General features: G+C 32.5%; 1 non-coding gene across 1 annotated transcript; it reads left to right on the forward strand.

The window, feature by feature from the left end:
• Positions 1–1,256: 1,256 nt before the first annotated feature.
• LOC139886798 (small nucleolar RNA R71) lies at positions 1,257–1,363 on the forward strand. Its single transcript, XR_011772663.1, has one exon. It is a non-coding gene; the product is annotated as a small nucleolar RNA R71 (small nucleolar RNA).
• The last annotated feature ends 18,711 nt before the right edge of the window (positions 1,364–20,074 follow it).

A 20,074-nucleotide genomic window follows, 5' to 3' on the forward strand; every position in this document is an offset into this window, starting at 1 on the left:
GAATTGTGAAACTTCCTGGATCAGATAATTTTTCTGGTATCTTATTCAACAGCACTGCTGAACAATTAGCATTCATAGTAACAGCCGAGAGTTCTTCCATTTTCTTTCTATTCGTGATCAGATCTTTCAAGAATTTAGCATATCTAGGCATTCCTGAAATCACATCAATGAAAGGAAGATTTACATTTATCTGTTTAAACATATCCAAGAATTTGGATTTCTCGACTTCAAGTTTCTCTTTCTTCATTTTACTCGGGTAAGGAAGTGGTGGTTGGTATGGTTTAACATAAGGTTTATCCTTAGCTGTGTTATCTTCATTAACCTTTTCAATTACCGGTTCTTTTTCCTTATCTTGTTCAGGTTGTGGTTCTTGTGGAGTAGGAATAGCTTCATCAGAAGTTACAGGTATTTTAGGTGGTTTAAGTGTTGTACCACTTCTTGTGGTAATGGTTTTAGCTATTTCATTCCGGGGGTTTGCATTTGTATCACTAGGTAGACTTCCCGGTTTTCTTTCACCTATTAACCTTGCTAGGTTACTTACTTCTTGTTCCAGATTTTGAATAGAAGCTTGTTGATTTCTAAATGCTTGAGCATTTTGTTCATTAGTTTGTTTCTGAGATGTGAAAAACTGCGTTTGAGTTTCAACTAGCTTCGTCATCATATCTTCTAAATTCGGCTTTTTATCATCGGGTTGTGGTGGTTTGTTTTGAAAATTAGGTCTTTGCTGATTGTAATTATTGTTGGACACTTGTTGATTTCTAGGACCTTGTTGGTTGTTGTATGGAACATTTCTGTTATAATTCTAATTTTGATTGTAGATCGGTCTTGGCGGTTGATAATTATTCTGATAATTATTTCCAGGCCTTTAGTTTATGTATGAAATATTCTCTCTTTGTTCCATTGTTAATTCAATACTGAGACAATCTTTTGTCAAATGTGGTCCTCCACACTGCTCACAACTAATTCGTATTGAGTGTATATCTTTAGTCATCTTTTCCATTCGTCTCTCGACATCATCTATCTTTGCGGAAATGGAATCTAAGTCATGGCTAGAATCGGCTCTAGCTGCTTTAGATGATCTAACGATTTCTTTTTCTTGGTGCCACTCATGTGAGTGGGAAGCAGTGTTATCAATAATTTTGTAAGCATCAGTTTCTGTTTTCTTCATCATAGAACCACCAGCTGCTATATCGATGTCTTTCCTTGTAGTGATGTCGCATCCTTGGTAGAATATTTGTACTATTTGACAGGTGTCTAAACCATGTTGCGGACATCCTCTTAATAACTTTTCAAATCTTGTCCATGCCTCATATAGAGTTTCATTTGGTTTTTGTGTGAATGTAAAAATTTCTCCTTGAAGTCTTACGGCTTTAGATGCAGGAAAGAATTGTTTAAGAAAATTTTCAACTAAAACATCCCATGTATCAATCGCCCCTTCAGGTAACGATTCCAACCAATCTTTGGCTTCTCCCTTTAAAGTTCAGGGAAATAACATGAGATATATCTGTTCATCCTCAACTTCTCTTATTTTAAATAGAGTGCAGATCCTATTAAAGGTACGAAGATGTTCATTTGGATCTTCCTTCGGCGCACCACTAAATTGGCATTGATTAGTCACCATGTGTAGAATTTGTCCTTTGATTTCATAATCTGGCGCATTAATGTCTGGATGAGTAATTGCGTGACCTTGGCCAGTGCGTTTAGCTCTCATTCGGTCTTCCATACTTAAAGGTTCCAGATTCTCCATAATTGAATTTGTTGAATCCGGATCACTAGAGGATTCTGATTTAATGGTTTGTTCCTCAACAATCTCTGTTTGAATGATTGGTGGTTCCGGAGGAAAAATTAATGGTTCAGGATCTACGAATCGTCCCTGAATATTCTCCGGATTCTCAATTGTGAGGTCGGGTTCAAAAAATGGATTATCGAAAATTTGAATTGGAGTACTTGGTCGACTGGATGACGATTCTAAAGAAAAATCAACGGCGGTAATATTAGCTAGATGTCTTGATCTAGTTATAGGTGGTGAACGTACAAAAGGTGGTGAACGTCTTGCTCGGTGCATTCACTGAATATCCTATTAGTTTTTAAAAGGAAAGAAAAATTATATAAGTTATCCCATTAATAGACTTTTCTGATTTTGCCCACGTTTCGAATAGCCAAAAGATGCAGCAGAGGGGCAGGATTCGTTTGGTCTCAATATAATTGAGGACTGTTTGGCTCCAATAACCCGGTCCACGTACAAATCCAACTATTACTACGAACCAGAAAATTTTGATGTCTATCAATTTAACCACTTAAAATAAATTTTCGTAATTTTAAGAAATTTAGATAAGAAGTAGAATAAAAAATCTATGTCCTAAAAACTAGAATAGCGAGAAATAAGAAAGAAAAAGAGCGTGTCGGAAAAAATTGAAAAATAAAAATAAGAAAGAAAAAGAGTGACTTATAGAACTTAAAAATACTCGACTAACCCAACCTTATTACTATCACTAACTTAAAATTATAATCGCAAATTGAGATTACTAATTGGAATGATAATTGATACATAGGTAAAAGGTGTCTAAAAATATTAAATCTTACAAGAAAAACTATATCCCAAATGGCAATAACTTAAAAAAAAAACTAAAACTTAAAAAGGCGTCGCAAAATTCTAAAGCACCTAAATCTTAGTCTAAAGAAAAAGCACTTAAGGGATTTTACGGCAAAGCCTAAAAATCTAGAAATAAAAATAACTATGGCAAAAACTATAACTTAAAACTAAATATGAGCGAAAAATACAAAAAATTACGCTAAAACAATTAAAAAGGGACAAAATATAAAAATATACTAAAAGTTGTGAAAATTACAATTTTTATAAAAATATTATTTTTATATTATTTAATTTATAAAACTATTAATTTTATAAACTAATTAAAATTTAAAATACAATTTATTTTAAAAATTTAAAACTAATTATAATAATAATTAAGTAATTAGGGTTAATAATAATAATAAATAATAATTACACTGTAATAAATGCTGTTAGGGTTTCTGTGTGGCCCGTGTCAGACGGCTCCGCGAGTTGCGGTGCTCGAAGCTGGAAACTCCGCGAGTCGCGGGGTATCAAATTTCAGATCAGGAGCTTTCGTTTGACAGGTTTGTATTTTGTTTTATTTTTTTATTTTTCTGTTTAAATTTTCTGTTTTAATAAATATATAAAATATTTATATAAATTAAATAAAAACTTATGTTTTAAAAACTAAAATAAAAATAGAAATACTTTATAATTTTAAAAAAATCTTAAAAATAGATTTATATATATATTTTTTCGGTTTTTAATTTTTTTAATTTTTAAAATTTTAAAAAGTATATATTTTACAAAAACTAATTAAAACTTAATAAGAAATTTTTTTTTTTATATATTAGCGTTGCGATTCCGGCTTTTAAGCTAGATGTTCCCCGGCAGCGGCGCCAAAAATACTTGATGTTATGCGAGGTGTATATAAAATAGCAATTAAATTTTATAAAAAATACTATTAAATACGATACAATTTTACACAAGATATTTATTTATTTAGAGAATGGATATACTTAAACCTTGCTACAACACTTATAGGCAGTGTACCTAATCGTACAGTAGTGTAGTTTTTAGTAAGTCTGGTTCGTTCCACAGGGAAAATCTTTTAATCAAAGCTTAACGCTATATTAGTTTAATTTTATAAAAATACAAATATATATATATAAGTAATATTATTATTATAAAGGGGGGTTTTTACCGTTTAATGACCGGTTTGTCGATTTTAAAACTTTAGTCGCAGTTAAAACAAAATGTAAAATATTAAATAAATAAAAGACTTAATTTAAAGCATAAAGTAAATAACGATAATGAAATTGCGAATAATAAAAGTGCGATAAAATAAACTTGCGATAATTAAAAAATATGATAATTAAAAGTGCAATTAAATACAATAACAATAAAAATGCGATAATTAGAAGTGCAATTAAATATAAAATAAAGGAAATTAAATATGAAATAAAAGAATTATGCTTATTTAAACTTCCGTAATCATGATGTTTGACGTGTTGATTTTAGTTTTATGCCCATTGGTTAATTGTCCTTTGTCCTGGATTATTTAATATGTCCGTCTGGTTTTTGTCCATAACAGTCCATCAGTCATAAATATAAAGTGCGAGTGTCCTCGTCAAATTATTCTTATACCCGAAGTCAAATATTCCAACTAATTGGGGACTTAAACTGTAACAAGATTTTAATACTTTGTTTAATAATTACACCAGGATGTCGACTGAGTGTAACCCAAGGTTTTAATACTTTGTTATCAATTATGCCAAGTGTCCTTGTACATAATTTCACCCCTGTTTTAATAATTCTAGTGTCTATTAATCCATTCCCGTGTCCAGTTAAATGAACGATTATTCGTACATATAAATACCCCGCCCATCGTGTTCGATCGAGTGTATATGGTAATTTATGGGTGCGTCCAATTATAAATCTTTATATTAACATTAACAAACTATCATTTAGTTAAATAAATATAAAGCCCATTAATAGCCCATAGTCTAATTTCCACAAGTGTCGTTCTTTTGTCCAAACCCCAATTATGGTACAAAGCCCAATTACCCAATTTTAGTAATTAGCCCAACATCATGATTACTTTGGATTAAATAAGCATAATAATAACTTAGCTACGAGACATTAAATTAAAAAGGTTGAACATAACTTACAATGATTAAAAATAGCGTAGCGTTACACGGACAGAATTTCGACTTACACCCTTACAACATTCGCTAACATACCCTTATTATTAGGATTAAAATTAAAATTAAAATTAAAATATAAATTATAAATATAAATATGACGTATAGATAGATGGATGGATATATATTGATATTAAAATTTGTCGAACTGCGTTGGCTTTTATAGGCATTTTCATTTTTTGGGGCTTCGCGAGTCGCGGTTCTTTTAGCCTTCGAACTCCGCAAGTCGCGGAGTTCGTTTTTACAGCTCATTCAGCCCTGGCTCTTTGTTTGCCGACGATTTTAAATAATAATATAATATATATATATAATTTTTAAGAATTATTTATATATTATATTATATTCATGTGCATAATTGACTTGTAATTTTTAGTCCGTTGCGTCGAGGGTTGAGAGTTGACTCTGGTCCTGGTTTCGGATTTTCGAACGTCCTTGTGTACAATTTAATATCTTGTACTTTGCGTTTTGAATCTTGTACTCTTGTAATTTTGAGACGTTTCTTATCAATAATTGGAACCTCATTGATTGTATTTTGTACTTTTGAGCTTTTTGGTCGTTTGCGTCTTCAATTCGTCGAATCTGTCTTTTATCTTCACCTTTTATTATTTAAACGAATATCACTTTTAAATAGAACAATTGCAACTAAAAGCTTTTCTTTCTTGAGGAATAATGCTATGAAATATATGTTCGTTTTTAGCATTATCAATGGTGGTGTGGTGGTGGCTATAATTGCCGAAATCAAGAAGACAGAGGGAGAGAGATTTAGGGTTTTTTTGTGATGAATGAGATGAGATAAACCTAAACCCTTGCACCTCCTTTTATACTTAAGCTAGGAAGGATCTAGAATTAGGGTTTAGTTAGGTTTTCTTAGGGAATAAGTTAGGGTTTAGGGAGGAGGTAATTTAGGCCGAAAATTAGAGGGACAAAAGGGTAATTTTACCCTTAAAATTTCGGCTAGGGTTTTAAGGGAAGGGTTTTGGAACTTTTTCCTTTTAGTCCTTGTACTTTAGATTAGCTTAAATGACTCTTTTTAAGTTCAAGTTTAAATATTTAAAGGCTACAAGTTCTAGAGTTTTACATTTTGTTTATGGAAGTTAATTAGCTTTTATTTTTCATCTTTTATTAACTTGTCAATTATTGCACAAAGTTAATTAATATATTTTATAATTCTTAATACTTAACAATTATTGATTAAAGTTTAATCGTTAAGTTTTAATTATATGATTTGGGCATTTCATATTGAAAAAATATAGAATGAAAAAAAAGAGGGTCGTTATAGATAGACACTTTCCTTTGGTTGAATTTTCTTACAACAACAGTTATCACTCTAGCATTAAAGCTGCACCTTTTGAAGCTTTATATGGTCGAAAATGTAGATCCCCTTTGTGTTGGGACGAACTCGAGGACAGACATTTAACTGGTCCTGAAATTATTCATGAAACTACCAAAAAGGTCGTTCAGATTAAGCAACGATTAGAAACTGCCCGTAGCCGACAAAAGAGCTATGCCGATAAGAAGCGAAAGGATATAGAATTTCAAGTTGGAGATAAAGTCATGTTGAAAGTATCCCGTTGGAAAGGCGTTGTCCGCTTTGGTAAACAAAGTAAACTCAGTCCACGATATGTTGGACCTTTCACAGTCACTCAAAGAGTCGGTCCCATGGCGTACCAATTAGAACTACCAACTGAACTCAGTCAAGTACATGATGTGTTTCATGTCTCGAATCTTAAAAGGTGTCTTGCTGATGACACACTTGTTATTCCTTTGGATGATATCCGCATTGATGAGCAAATGCACTTCGTTGAAGAACCTATAGAAATCATGGAAGGAGAGGTCAAACAAACGCGTAAAAGCAACATACATATCGTTAAAGTCCGTTGGAATTCGCGTAGAGGCCCCGAATATACCTGGGAACGCAAAGACCACATGATACGGAAATATCCCCATCTCTTCCTAACTGCTGATGCAAACGAGGAATCTACCTAAGACTTCGGGACGAAGTTTCTAATAACGGGGAGGCACTATAACGACCCTCATTTTTTCATTCTATATTTTTCCAATATTAAATGCCCAACAATATAATTAAACTTAATGATTTAACTTTAATCAATGATTGTTAAGCATTAAGAATTATAAAATATAATAATTAACTTTGTGTAATAAACGAATAGTTAATAAAAAGATAAAAATAGTGAGCTTATTAATTTTTGTGAACAAAATTAATAACCTTAAACCTTGTACACTTAAATAATTAAACTTGGATAATTAAGGAACCATTTAAGCTAATCTAAAGTACAAGGACTAAAGTGAAAAAGTTGCACCCTAATTCTCCTAACCCTAGCCAATTTTAAAGGGGGTAAAATTACCCTTTTGCCCTCCCAAATTTCAGCCCAAGCAACCCCCCATCACCTCCTCATTTAACCTAACTTGTTCCCAAAGTAATTCCTAATTAAACTCTAATTCTAGAATTCTCTAATCACTCCTATAAATAGAGACCTAGGCTAAATTATTTTCTTGTACCAAATCATTCTCTCAATTCTCTCTCAAATCCCTCTCTCCCTCTCCTAATTTTTGGCCAAAAACCGAAAATCACCACCACCACCATCGAATCCATCATCATCAATCTTCAAGGGTTTTCAAGTGATCTTCAAGCTCGTTCTTCATGTTCTTCGTGATCTTCATGGTTGATGTTATGCGAGGTGTATATGAAATAGTTATATTTTTATTACGAAATACTATTAAATACGATACAATTTTACACAAGTTATTTATTTATTTATACAGTGGATATACCTAAACCTTGCTACAACACTATAGGCAGTGTACCTAATCGTATAGTAGTGTAGTTTTTAGTAAGTCCGGTTCGTTCCGCAGGGAGCTAGCCAAGTTTAACGCTATATTTATTTTAACCTATATTTGTATAAATATATATATATATATATATATATATATATATATATATATATATATATATATATATAATATTATTATTGTTATAAAAGGGGAATTTTACCGTTTAATGACCGGTTTGTCGATTTTATGTCTTAAGTCGCAATTAAAACCTAATGTAAAATATTAAAAATAAATATAACTTAATTTAAAGCGTAAAGTAAATGACCTTTGTCCTGGATTATTCGATATGTCCATACGATTTTGTCCATAATAGTCCATCGGTCATAATTATAAAGTGCATGGATCTTTGTCAAATTATCCTTATACCTGAAGTCAAATATTCCAACTAATTGGGGATTCGAACTGTAACAAGGTCTTAATACTTTGTTTAATTAATACACCAGGTTATCGACTGCGTGTAATCCAAGGTTTTACTACTTTGTTAACAATTACACCAATTACCCTTGAATGAAATCCACCCCTGTTTTAATAAGTCCATTAACTATTAATCCATCCCCATGTCCGGTCAAATGAACAATAATTTATATTTATAAATATCCCGCCCACCGTACCCGATTAAGCGTATGTGGTTATATATAGATACGTCAAATTGTAACCTTTATATTAAATTAACGAGGTATCATTTAGTTAATATAAAGCCCATTAATAGCCCATAGTCCAATTTTCACAAGTGTCGCTCTTTTGTCCAAACCCCAATTATAGTACAAAGCCCAATTACCCCCTCTTTAATATTTAGCCCAACATCACGATTACTTCGGCTTAAATAAACATAATAATAACTTAGCTACGAGACATTAATTTAAAAAGGTTGAACATAACTTACAATGATTAATAATAGCGTAGCGTTACACGGACAAAGTTTCGACTTACAAACTTAAAACATTCGCTAACATAACCTTATTATTATTAAACTTTAATATTAAAATTATAATTAAAATATAAATATAATATATATTTAAGAGAGTGAGAGATAGATTGAATTCTGTGTACATAACTCGTCCGAAAAACTGACTTTTTATAGAACCTGGCCAGCTACAGTAACTCATGCGAGTGCATGACTTTTGTGCCTTCTGGCCATGCGATCACTTGGCCAGCTGTTCCAGCTCAGATTGAGTTTTAAACGTGGGCTGCGCGTATTTATTTAATATATAATATAATATATATAATTTTATATAATTAATTATATATTATATTATATTCTTGTGCATTGTTGACTTGTAATTTTAGCTCCGTTGCGTCGCACGTTGATAGTTGGTTCATGTCCTGGTTCCGGATTTTCGAACGTCCTTTCGTATGATTTAATATCTTGTACTTTGCGTTTCGCGGCTTGTACTCTTGTAATTTTGAGACGTTTCTTATCAATAAATTGAACCACTTGGATTGTACTTTGTACTTTTTAGTTTTTTGGTCGTTTGCGTCTTCAAATCGTCAAATCTGTCTTTTGTCTTCACCTTTTATTATTTAAACGAATATCACTTGTAAATAGAACAATTGCAACCAAAAGCTTGTCTTTCTTGAAGGATAATGCTATGAAATATATGTTTGTTTTTAGCATTATCAATGGTGTTCTTCGTTATTTAAGGGTTTTGATCTTCATCTTCAAGTCATCATCATCTTTTCTTGTTAATCTTCATCATTGTTCATCAAGGTAAAAACCCTAGATCCAAAACTTTTAAATCTTACCTTCAATTCATGTTTTCATAATTACATTCATGCATGATCTTAACATCTATATTGTTTATGTAAAAAAAAATGCATATACATATACATACATACGGCTATATATATATATATATATATATATATATATATATATATATATATATATATATATATATATATATATATATATATATATATATATATATATATATATATATATATAAAGTTTTGTTTAGATCTTAAAAACCTTAAGGATTCACTAACATTGTGTTAGGGTAGTTATATTTTGGAAAGTAGATACACATTACATATATATGTATTTACTAATAAAAAAATATATATATACATATATATACACGACTACATATGTATATAAAAAATAAAAATAAAAAAACTATATATATATATATATATACATATACACGATATATATACATATATACATATTAAATAAATAAAACCCTAATTAAACCTAAACCTAATTTATTAAACCCTAATTTAATAAAAGCCTAATACATTAAATAAAACCCTAATCATTACTTCACTAAACCCTAAACCTAATAATATTATTAAAAATTTATCACATAAACCCTAATCATTAAATACTACTTTAATTACTTAAACCTAATTAATTAATACTACTACTTAACCCTAATACTATTAATACTACAAACTACTACTTATACTTATACTACTACTTAACACTTATACACTCATACTACTACTATCACTTATAATATACTACATATAGTATGACACACGATTACAATAGTCATTCACGATAACGTGTGATTACTCGAACGTCAACGCTACTTAAGGACTAGGGTGACCCTTGGTACCACTATGGGACGCTTGTGGATTACGAATGCCAAACTTAGATTTTGGTCAAGAAATCCTGGGCCAAGAAATCCTGGGCCAACCCTTTCCACACTTAAGATCTTGTAATGCCCTTATTTGCAAGAAATCAGTAGCAATTTAAATTATTGAGGGTGATTAGCGTAGAAAAATGATTAAATTTTACCAAAGTTTCCAAACATATTGTTGTTTATGTTGAGTGATAAATGGTGCACATCATTTGTTCATTCCGTCTGTTGTTACATCACACTTGTTTTTCGTTTTGTCGTCAAAATTAATAGCTTTTGCTGAACTTAATGCCAGTCTTTGAAAATGCGCTGTTTTACCATGTTGTGTACATGAGATAAAATACATACAATACAAATATAAACATGCATGGTATTTTGAAATGGGACTTAATATCCCACTTTCAAATTACAAAAATGAAATATTAGTATACAATAATAAAAATATTAAACATTACATAAAAGTATCAAAATGTTAAGTGTTTAACATAAATAGATAAAAATAATAAAAGAGAAGACATCACCAATGAAACACTATTGATTTGGATAGGGATTCCAATTCATATCGTCGTTCGGGTTCCATGGTTGGTGATAGGTGTTTTGGTAGGCTTGATTGGGGTCATACAGGTCATAGGGTGGTCGCATGTCGGGCTGATGTGGTGGATAGTAAGCAGGTCGAGTCAGGATGTAGTTATTTGGTACCTGATATGATAGCTGGCTCATGATTTGGTGCTGATGAACTTGCCAGCATTCGTGTTGGCATCGCCTGGAAGTCTCATACTCATTCGCGGCTTGCCACTGCTCATACCGACGATGCCTAGCCTCGTTAGTCATTTCTACCTCATCTATACGCTGAAAAACGTCAGTAGCACTATCCCTAATGACATCCCTAATGTCATCTGCTTCCTCCATCTCCTCATCCGAACCCCTCTCTACCTGTGGATGGCGGCCCTGATATGGTATTGCCTGATTGCGTCTCCTAGTCAATACCTTTGCACCTTGATAGACTTGCACATCTAAAGTCTCGTCCTGTTCCCTACATACCATCATCGGACCCCCTTGATCCCTATCTACACCTAAATACTCTCCAATGAGAGTAACAAAAATACCTCCTCATATTATTCCCCCTTCCTGTTTACCTTCCACCATTTTGGACAGATAAAAACCAACACAGTAGGGGATATTAACAAAGCTTCTAGTGTTTCGAATGCACTTAAGGTAAAATAAATCATGTAAGGTCATTTTCTCCTTATTGTTACCTCTTTGTGTAATCTAGTTTGCTAAAAATCTATGTATTATACGAAGCTCGGCTTTATTAATATCTAAATAGGAGTGTCTTCCTCCCCGCGTAAACACATTAAAATTTGACATACGCCTCCAGATGCCGTTAGCGTCAAAATTTGTATCTACCCGCTCACCATGATAAATCAAATTTGTACAATCAGGTGATAGTAATTCAGCGGGAGTGTAAATCTGTTAAGCCCTGGCCATGTCCAGCATGGAAATCCTGTACATCCTACGGCCAAGTAAAAATCTAAGAAAACTCTTGTCGTCTAACCTATCTACATCTTTATTAAAAGCTATAGTACTCATTAGCTTAACACACCATTCTTTATATACAGGCATACAAGTGGTAAATAAATGTTCCCAATCGGAAAAAGAAGAGCTACCATACCTTTGGATTAGATGCTGCCTAACTGGGTTAGCTAGGTGGACCCTTTCCAAAGGCTCCCAATCTATTACCCTTGGTACTTCTACATTTTTGGTCCAAAGCTTAAATTTATTACTTTGGTACGTCGGGTAATCTCTCCAACTTCTATCAATCCTTAAATTGGGATGCAAATGTTCTTCATGAATTGTTGGGTATTCTATTATATGGTGAACAGGAAATACTACGTAGGTAATAAAAAATTGTGGCTCCGGCTCATAGTATGGTACGTGTTGATCATAATGTTGTTGTTGTTCAGGTTGTTGTTCCGGTTCGTGATATTGCATCTCTGGCTGTGGTTCCGGATCAGGTTGCGTAGACAATGATGCACTGTCCGTATCTGTATTTCTCTGCAAAACACATTAAACACAAAATTTGTGTATCCAAATATGCATTAGTGTTAGCAAAATAGCAAATTAAAACAATTACAATAACATGTTTAATCCATTTTAAACTTATACTCATTTTCATATTTTTATCAATTTTACACTTTTTCAAATAAGCATATATGAAAATGTTTACAAATTTCATAAGCATTCAACTCAAATAACATGTCAAAATAATCATTACTAGCAATTAAACAAGTTTCAAAAGACATTTATATCAAATTAATCAAGCTCATGAATTTTAGACTTAAAAAGTCCACTTTAATTCTCAAAAATCATGCTTAGGATCAAAGTTTGGATCAATTAGCAAACTAAACATGTTACACTACTTAATTTAGCAATAATTCATGATAAAAATCGGCCATAACCTGTTTATATCAAAAAGCCCCAAATTGCTCAAGAACACAAACCCTAGATTTCTAAAAAATTTGAAGTTTTGGCTTCAAAACATGTTAAATAGCATCAATCTAGGTTATACATTCATAATATACTAACAATTTAACTCTAATTACACTAGAAATTAACAAAATCAAATTATTGCAATTAATTAAAATTATCACAAAAAGTAGGAAATTTATGAGTTTAGGGGTGAAATTTTTTACCTTCCTGCTTCCCCATCTGAGAAAAGACATGTTTTGGGATTGTAGGACAAAATTTGGTGGATTTTGGTTTAAAAATGATGAAATTTGAGTGTGTTTGTGTGTGTGTTCGTGTATATGTGTGTGTGAATTGTGGAAGACAGAATCCAGGTCGTGTTTTTATGATTCTGCCCAGATATCTGTCCTCATGCGATCGCATGAGGTTTCAGGGTAAATCCCATGCGATCGCATGAGGTCCCTGATTTTTTTTTTATATAAAACCTTTTACTTATAAAACACTTAATTAATTTTAAAATTTTGTTTTCTTTTAGAATGAGGGCGTTTCAGATCTTTATCCTAGTTCGTCTCTCGATAAAATTTTAAAATTTGTTACTTTAAAGCGTTGTTTTAAAAGCAAAGATTTTTGGGTTTTTTTAATGTTTTTGCATACTTTAGATCAATGAGATTAAAAATAATGTTAATAAAATTTATCCTCCCTCCCTTGGGTAAAGCAATTTAGGTTCAACGACCTAGTCTTCAACTCAAGACGAATTTTAAATATCAAATTTTTAACTTAATGAAATAAAGTAAATTTTTGTTTTTAAATTCACACCAAACTTAAATTTAAAATGCATAAAATTAAAAATTCATATTAATATTATTAATATTTTTATACATAAATTTTACAAACTTTATATTGAAAATATTAATTTTTTAAAATATAAAAAAAAACTTAAATATATTGGTTTTAAAAATTTACAATAATAATTTAATACTAATTTAAAAACAAGGTAAAAATTAAAACTAAAAATCTTTTTGGTCTTTTATCCCACTTTAATCAATCAAATATTATCAAAAATATACGCCCCTCTTTTGGGTAAAGTAATTTCAGCTATATTACCTAGTTTTACTCCTGACGAATTTTTGAAATATTTTGAATTGATTGATTAAAGATATTTATACATTAAGAATAAACGGTAAATTTCGCAGTGATGTAACAAATTTTTTTATGATACCAATAATTTCGGTTTCGCATACCTAATTTTATTGAATATCAATTTAATACTTTATAGCGAACGATTCAGCGTTTATTATCAAAAGGTTAAAAGCAATAAATAAAAATAAAAATAAAACTGTACACACTTACCTGTGAGATAGAATTCTCAGAGACCTGCTTTAGCTGACTCATAGGAGAGTCGTGTGATTTGGTTTTCCATAGCTACATAAGCGTAACCTCGATTATTCAATAACTTTTCTTCTAAACATATGAACGGTCCTTCTCTGCATAGAGTAACAAATTCGGTATTTGAATATGTTTGATTGTTCAAACATTTACCTTCGTGTGACCATTTTCCGCATTTATGACATCTTTCAAGGTGTCGTGCTCTTCTTTTTATTGCGAATTTTGATTTTCCTTTATCAAAATGTGTCTTATGATGATCTTTCCTGAGTTCTTTCCTCACTTCGTCCATTTTCCCTCTTATGAATGATACCAGTTCACTCGGGAAGATGTTATTATTACGTTTAGTAATCATAGTGTGTAGTAGTAGACCATGGTTCAGATCAAAGGAATTCTTCATCTCGTAAAACCTAAAAGAAATAAAAATTTAGAATGGGGGGAGAAGACTAGTTCTTTAGGGTCTGATAGGGAAAGACCATTCGGATTCCATTCTCGAGAACTACTCAAAAACAGAAAATCTAACTCTAACAGAAATATATATAATCCTTAAAAGATTTGATTCTCCCCACACTTAGTTAGTTGTGGTGTCGAAATTGTGATTAACTTCGTTTTCAATTGGACTATCAACAACTTGTATATCTCTGCCTTTTGCTTCAAGCCAATTGTTGATTTCCTCTGTAACTTTCACAAATTCAACTAACATTGCTTTTTCTTTAGGCTACAAATTGGATACTAATCGGTTACATAACTTAAAGTTGCCCTTAATTCTAGCATCTTGAATCAGTTTATAAAGTTTCTTCGTTGAATTGTTGAAAACGGGTTCATCTAATTTCGTATCTATAACGGGGTTCTTTGTTATAGGTTTATCATTAGGTGTTTCTTCATCTTCCCCACACATAGGCGTTTTTATGGGTTCAACAGTTTTGGTTGGTGGAGATCTAAACTTTTGGTTCACAAAGGTAACCGATTTGTCACCATCCCTAAGTGTCATTCTACCTTCTCTTACATCAATGAATGCTTCGGTGGTTGCTAAAAATGGGCGACCTAAAATTAGAGGAATATCAAGGTCTTCCTCTATATTAATAACTATAAAGTTTGCAACAAAGGTCAAACTTCCCACTTTAACAAGTAAATTGTTTGTTATTCCAACTGGGTGTTTAATGGTTTGATCAAATAATTGAACACCTATTTTGGTTGGTCTTAACTTACCCACACCTAATCTTTTGTATAAGGAAAGAGGCATAACGTTTGCACTTTCTTCTAAATCTGCGAGTTCACTATACATAGCACCATCATTAAGCAAGCAAGAAATGATAAATTCACCTGGGTCTCCTACTTTAGTAAGTAGAGTTGGTTTGTTAACCTTTTCCGGGTGATCTTTTCTTGATTCTTTCACTTCTACTTGAACTTCTTGTTCACAATTTTCTTCGTTTCTTAGAATGGGAGGTTTATATAGAAATTCTTCTTCATCACTCCAATTTGAAGCTTCCCTATTTTCCAAATTTAGTTTTTCATATGTTGTTGATAACATATTTATGTTTTCATTCTGAGGGTTTTCTTGAGTGGTGAAATTATGATTGACTTCATTGTCAACTTCCATCGGACCATGTATGTAATGTTTAACTCTGTGACCATTAACTTTAAATTCAATCCCATTTGAATTTATCAACTCTATTGTTCCATATGGGAAAACTCTTTTGACTATGAATGGTCCAGACCATCTTGATTTCAATTTTTCAGGAAATAGCTTGAATCTTGAATTGAAAAGAAGAACTCTATCTACTTCTTTAAATTCTTTTGAACTTCTGATTCGTTTATCATGCCATTTCTTCGTTCTTTCTTTATAGATTAACAAATTTTCGTATGCTTCATATCTTAATTCTTCTAATTCATTTAGTTGACTTAACCGTAGACGTTCGGCTTCATGTAAATCAAGATTACATGTCTTCAAATCCCAAAATGCTTTATACTCAATTTCTACTGGAAGATGACATGCTTTTCCGTAAACAAGTTTAAAAGGTGTGGTTCCAATTGGAGTTTTGTAGGTTGTTCTAAAAGCCCACAGTGCATCCTCCAATTTCATGGACCATTCCTTCGGATATGATCCTACGGTTTTCTCTAGAATACGTTTTAATACTCGGTTGGTATTTTCAACTTGTCCACTTATTTGTGGATGATAAGCGGTTGAGATTTTATGAGTCACTCCATATCTTTTGAGAACTTTCTCAAGTTGATTGTTACAGAAATGAGTACCCCGATCACTTATTAAAGCTTTCGGTGTTCCAAACCTTGCAAAAAGATATTTTAAAAAATTGACTACAACTCGTACATCGTTAGTTGGGTGAGCTTGTGCTTCCGCCCATTTAGATACGTAATCAATGGCAACGAGAATGTAGAGATTATTATGAGATTTTGGAAATGGACCCATAAAGTCAATACCGCAAACGTCAAATACTTCACATACTTGAATGACATTTTGTGGCATTTCATCACGTTGACTTATTTTTCTGGCCCTTTGACAAGCATCACAGGATTTACAGAGAAGGTGTGCGTCTTTGAAAATTGTAGGCCAATAGAATCCAGCGTCGTAAACTTTTCTTACTGTGAGTTGAGGCCCATAATTCCCTCCTGTTGGTCCTGTGTGACAATGGTTTAAGATTTGACTAGCTTCATTTCCGAATACACATCGGCGTATTATTCCATCGGGACAACTTTTAAACAAATGTGGATCTTCCCAAAAATAGTGTTTTATATCATTAAAGAATTTCTTTCGTTTTTGGTACGACAACCCTTTTTCAAGGAATCCACATACTAAGTAGTTTGCATAGTCTGCAAACCATGAAATTTTATTATAATCGATCTTCAAAAGATATTCATCAGGAAAGTTATCTTGTATGGCCGATTCATTTAGAACTTCTAATTTGGGATTTTCAAGACGAGAAAGATGACCGGCTGCGAGATTTTCTGCTCCCTTTTTGTCTCGGATTTCAATATCAAACTCTTGTAAGAGTAAGATCCAACGGATTAATCATGGTTTGGCATCTTGTTTTGAAAATAGGTATCTAAGAGCAGAATGGTCAGTATAGACCACCGTTTTTGCTAGAACGAGATATGAACGAAATTTGTCAAAAGCAAAGACAATAGCAAGGAGTTATTTTTCAGTAGTTGTGTAATTCGTTTGTTCTCCTTGTAACGTCATACTATCATAATAAATAGGTTGAAATCGTTTTTCAATCCTTTGTCCTAAAACGGCTCCCATTGCAAAATCACTTGCATCGCACATGAGTTCAAATGGTAGATTCCAATTTGGAGTTATCATGATCGGCGCATTAGTGAGTTTTTCTTTAAGAATATTAAAAGATTTGATGCATTCATCCGAAAAGATGAATGGGGCATTCTTTTCTAGGAGTTTATTCATAGGAGTGGCAATTTTAGAAAAATCTTTTATGAAACATCGGTAAAAACTGGCATGCCCTAGAAAACTCCTAACTCCTCTAACATTGGTGGGATGTGGAAGTTTAGCAATTACATCTACTTTAGCTCTATCCACTTCAATTCCTTCCTTTGAAATTTTGTGACCAAGAACGATGCCTTCTCTAACCATGAAATAGTATTTCTCCCAATTAAGAACTAGATTTGATTGCTCGCATCTAATAAGCATTCGTTCAAGATTAACTAGACATGTTTCAAAAGTATCACCGAAGACTGAAAAGTCATCCATGAAAACTTCCATGCATTCTTCTATCATGTCATGAAAAATCACCATCATGCACCTTTGAAAGGTTGCAGGGGCATTGCAAAGTCCAAATGGCATGCGTTTGTAAGCAAAAGTACCATAAGGGCACGTGAACGTGGTTTTCTCTTGGTCCTCGGGTGCTATTGGAATTTGAAAGTATTCGGAAAAACCGTCAAGAAAACAATAGTAACTATTCCCGGCTAATCTTTCCAACATTTGATCAATGAAAGGTAAGGGAAAGTGATCTTTTCTGGTGGTGTCATTTAATTTTCTATAATCAATACAAACACGCCATCCCGTTATAGTCCTAGTAGGAATAAGCTCATCTTTTTCATTTTTGATGACAGTCATGCCACCCTTCTTAGGTACACATTGAACTGGGCTTACCCATGGACTATCAAAGATTGGATAAATTAAACCTGCATCTAGCAGTTTAATAATTTCTTTCTTAACAACATCTTGAATATTAGGATTTAGTCTTCGTTGGCGTTGCACATACGTTTTATGACCTTCTTCCATAAGGATTTTATGTGTGCAATACGAAGGACTTATTCCTTTAATGTCATGAACCTTCCATGCAATAGCTGGTTTATGAGCTTTTAGCACATAAATGAGTTGAGATTTTTCATTTTTCGTAAGAGAAGATGATATTATTACAGGTAATTCAGATTCACCATGTAAATAAGCGTATTCCAAATGGTTTGGAAGTGGCTTAAACTCTAAAGTCGGTGGTTCTTCTATCGATGATTTGTATCGATATCGGTCTTCCTCTTTTAACATTTGAAGTTTTTCTGTTGTTGGTTCATATTCATTCGCCATGAGTGTGGCTAACATTTCAGCTTTATTAATTGGTTCAGTTCATTCTCCTAAAGAACATTCACCTGTTTCTTGTAATTCTGGAAATTCTTCTAACAATTCTGCATGTGAATCTATAGTTTGAATATAGTAACATGTATCATCTGCAGATTGCGATTGTTGCATGGCTCTATCAACAGAAAAGGTAACACTCTCGTCCTCTATACTTAGGGTCAGTTTCTTACCGAACACGTCTATTATTGCTTTAGCCGTGTTTAAGAATGGTCTTCCTAATATAAAAGGAACTCGAGAATCTTCTTCTATGTCCAGAATAACAAAATCTACTGGAAATACTAAAGTACCAACTTTAACTAGCATGTTTTCCATTATCCCTCTAGGATATTTTACTGATCGATCGGCTAGTTGTATGCTTATTCGTGTTGGTTTTAATTCTCCGAGACCTAGTTTAGTGTATAGTGAATACGGCATTAAATTTATACTAGCACCTAAGTCTGCCAATGCTTCTATTGAACTAAGACTACCTAGAAAACATGAAATTATGAAACTTCATGGATCAGAGAGTTTTTCTGGTAGCTTATTCAACAGCACTGCAGAACAATTAGCATTCATAGTAACAGCCGAGAGTTCTTCCATTTTCTTTCTATTTGTGATTAGATCTTTCAGGAATTTAGCATATCTTGGCATTCCTGAAATCACGTCAATGAAAGGAAGATTAACATTTATCTGTTTAAACATATCCAAGAATTTGGATTGCTCGGCTTCAAGTCTTTCTTTTCTCATTTTACTTGGGTAAGGAAGTGGTGGTTGGTATGATTTAACATAAGGCTTTGCCTTAACTGTGTTATCTTCATTAACCTTTTCAATTACCAGTTCTTTTTCCTTATCTTGCTCAGATTGTGGTGCCTGTGTAGTAGGAATAGAGTCATCAGAAATTTCAGGTATTTCAGGTGGTTTAAGTGTAATACCACTTCTTGTGGTAATGGATTTAGCTGTTTCATTCCGGGGGTTAGCATTTGTATCGCTAGGTAGACTTCCCGGTTTTCTTTCACCTATCAACCTTGCTAGGTTGCTTACTTCTTATTCCAGATTTTGAATAGAAGCTTGTTGATTTCTAAATGCTTGAGCATTTTGTTCATTGGTTTGTTTCTGAGATGTGAAAAATTGAGTTTGAGATTCAACTAGCTTCGACATCATGTCTTCTAAATTTGGCTTTTTATCATCGGTTTGTGGTGGTTTATTTGGAAAAATAGGTATTTGCTGGTTGTAAGCATTGTTAGATACTTGTTGATTGCTAGAACCTTGTTGGTTGTTGTATGGAACATTTCAGTTATAATTCTGATTTTGATTGTAGTTTGGTCTTGGCGGTTGACAATTATTCTGATAATTATTTCCAGGCCTTTGGTTTATATATGAAACATTCTCTCTTTGTTTCATTGTTTGTTCAATACTGAGACAATCTTTTGTCAAATGTGGTCCT

The sequence above is a fragment of the Rutidosis leptorrhynchoides genome, chromosome 1 (genome assembly GCF_046630445.1).
Source record: "Rutidosis leptorrhynchoides isolate AG116_Rl617_1_P2 chromosome 1, CSIRO_AGI_Rlap_v1, whole genome shotgun sequence".
NCBI classification, from domain to species: Eukaryota; Viridiplantae; Streptophyta; class Magnoliopsida; order Asterales; family Asteraceae; genus Rutidosis; species Rutidosis leptorrhynchoides.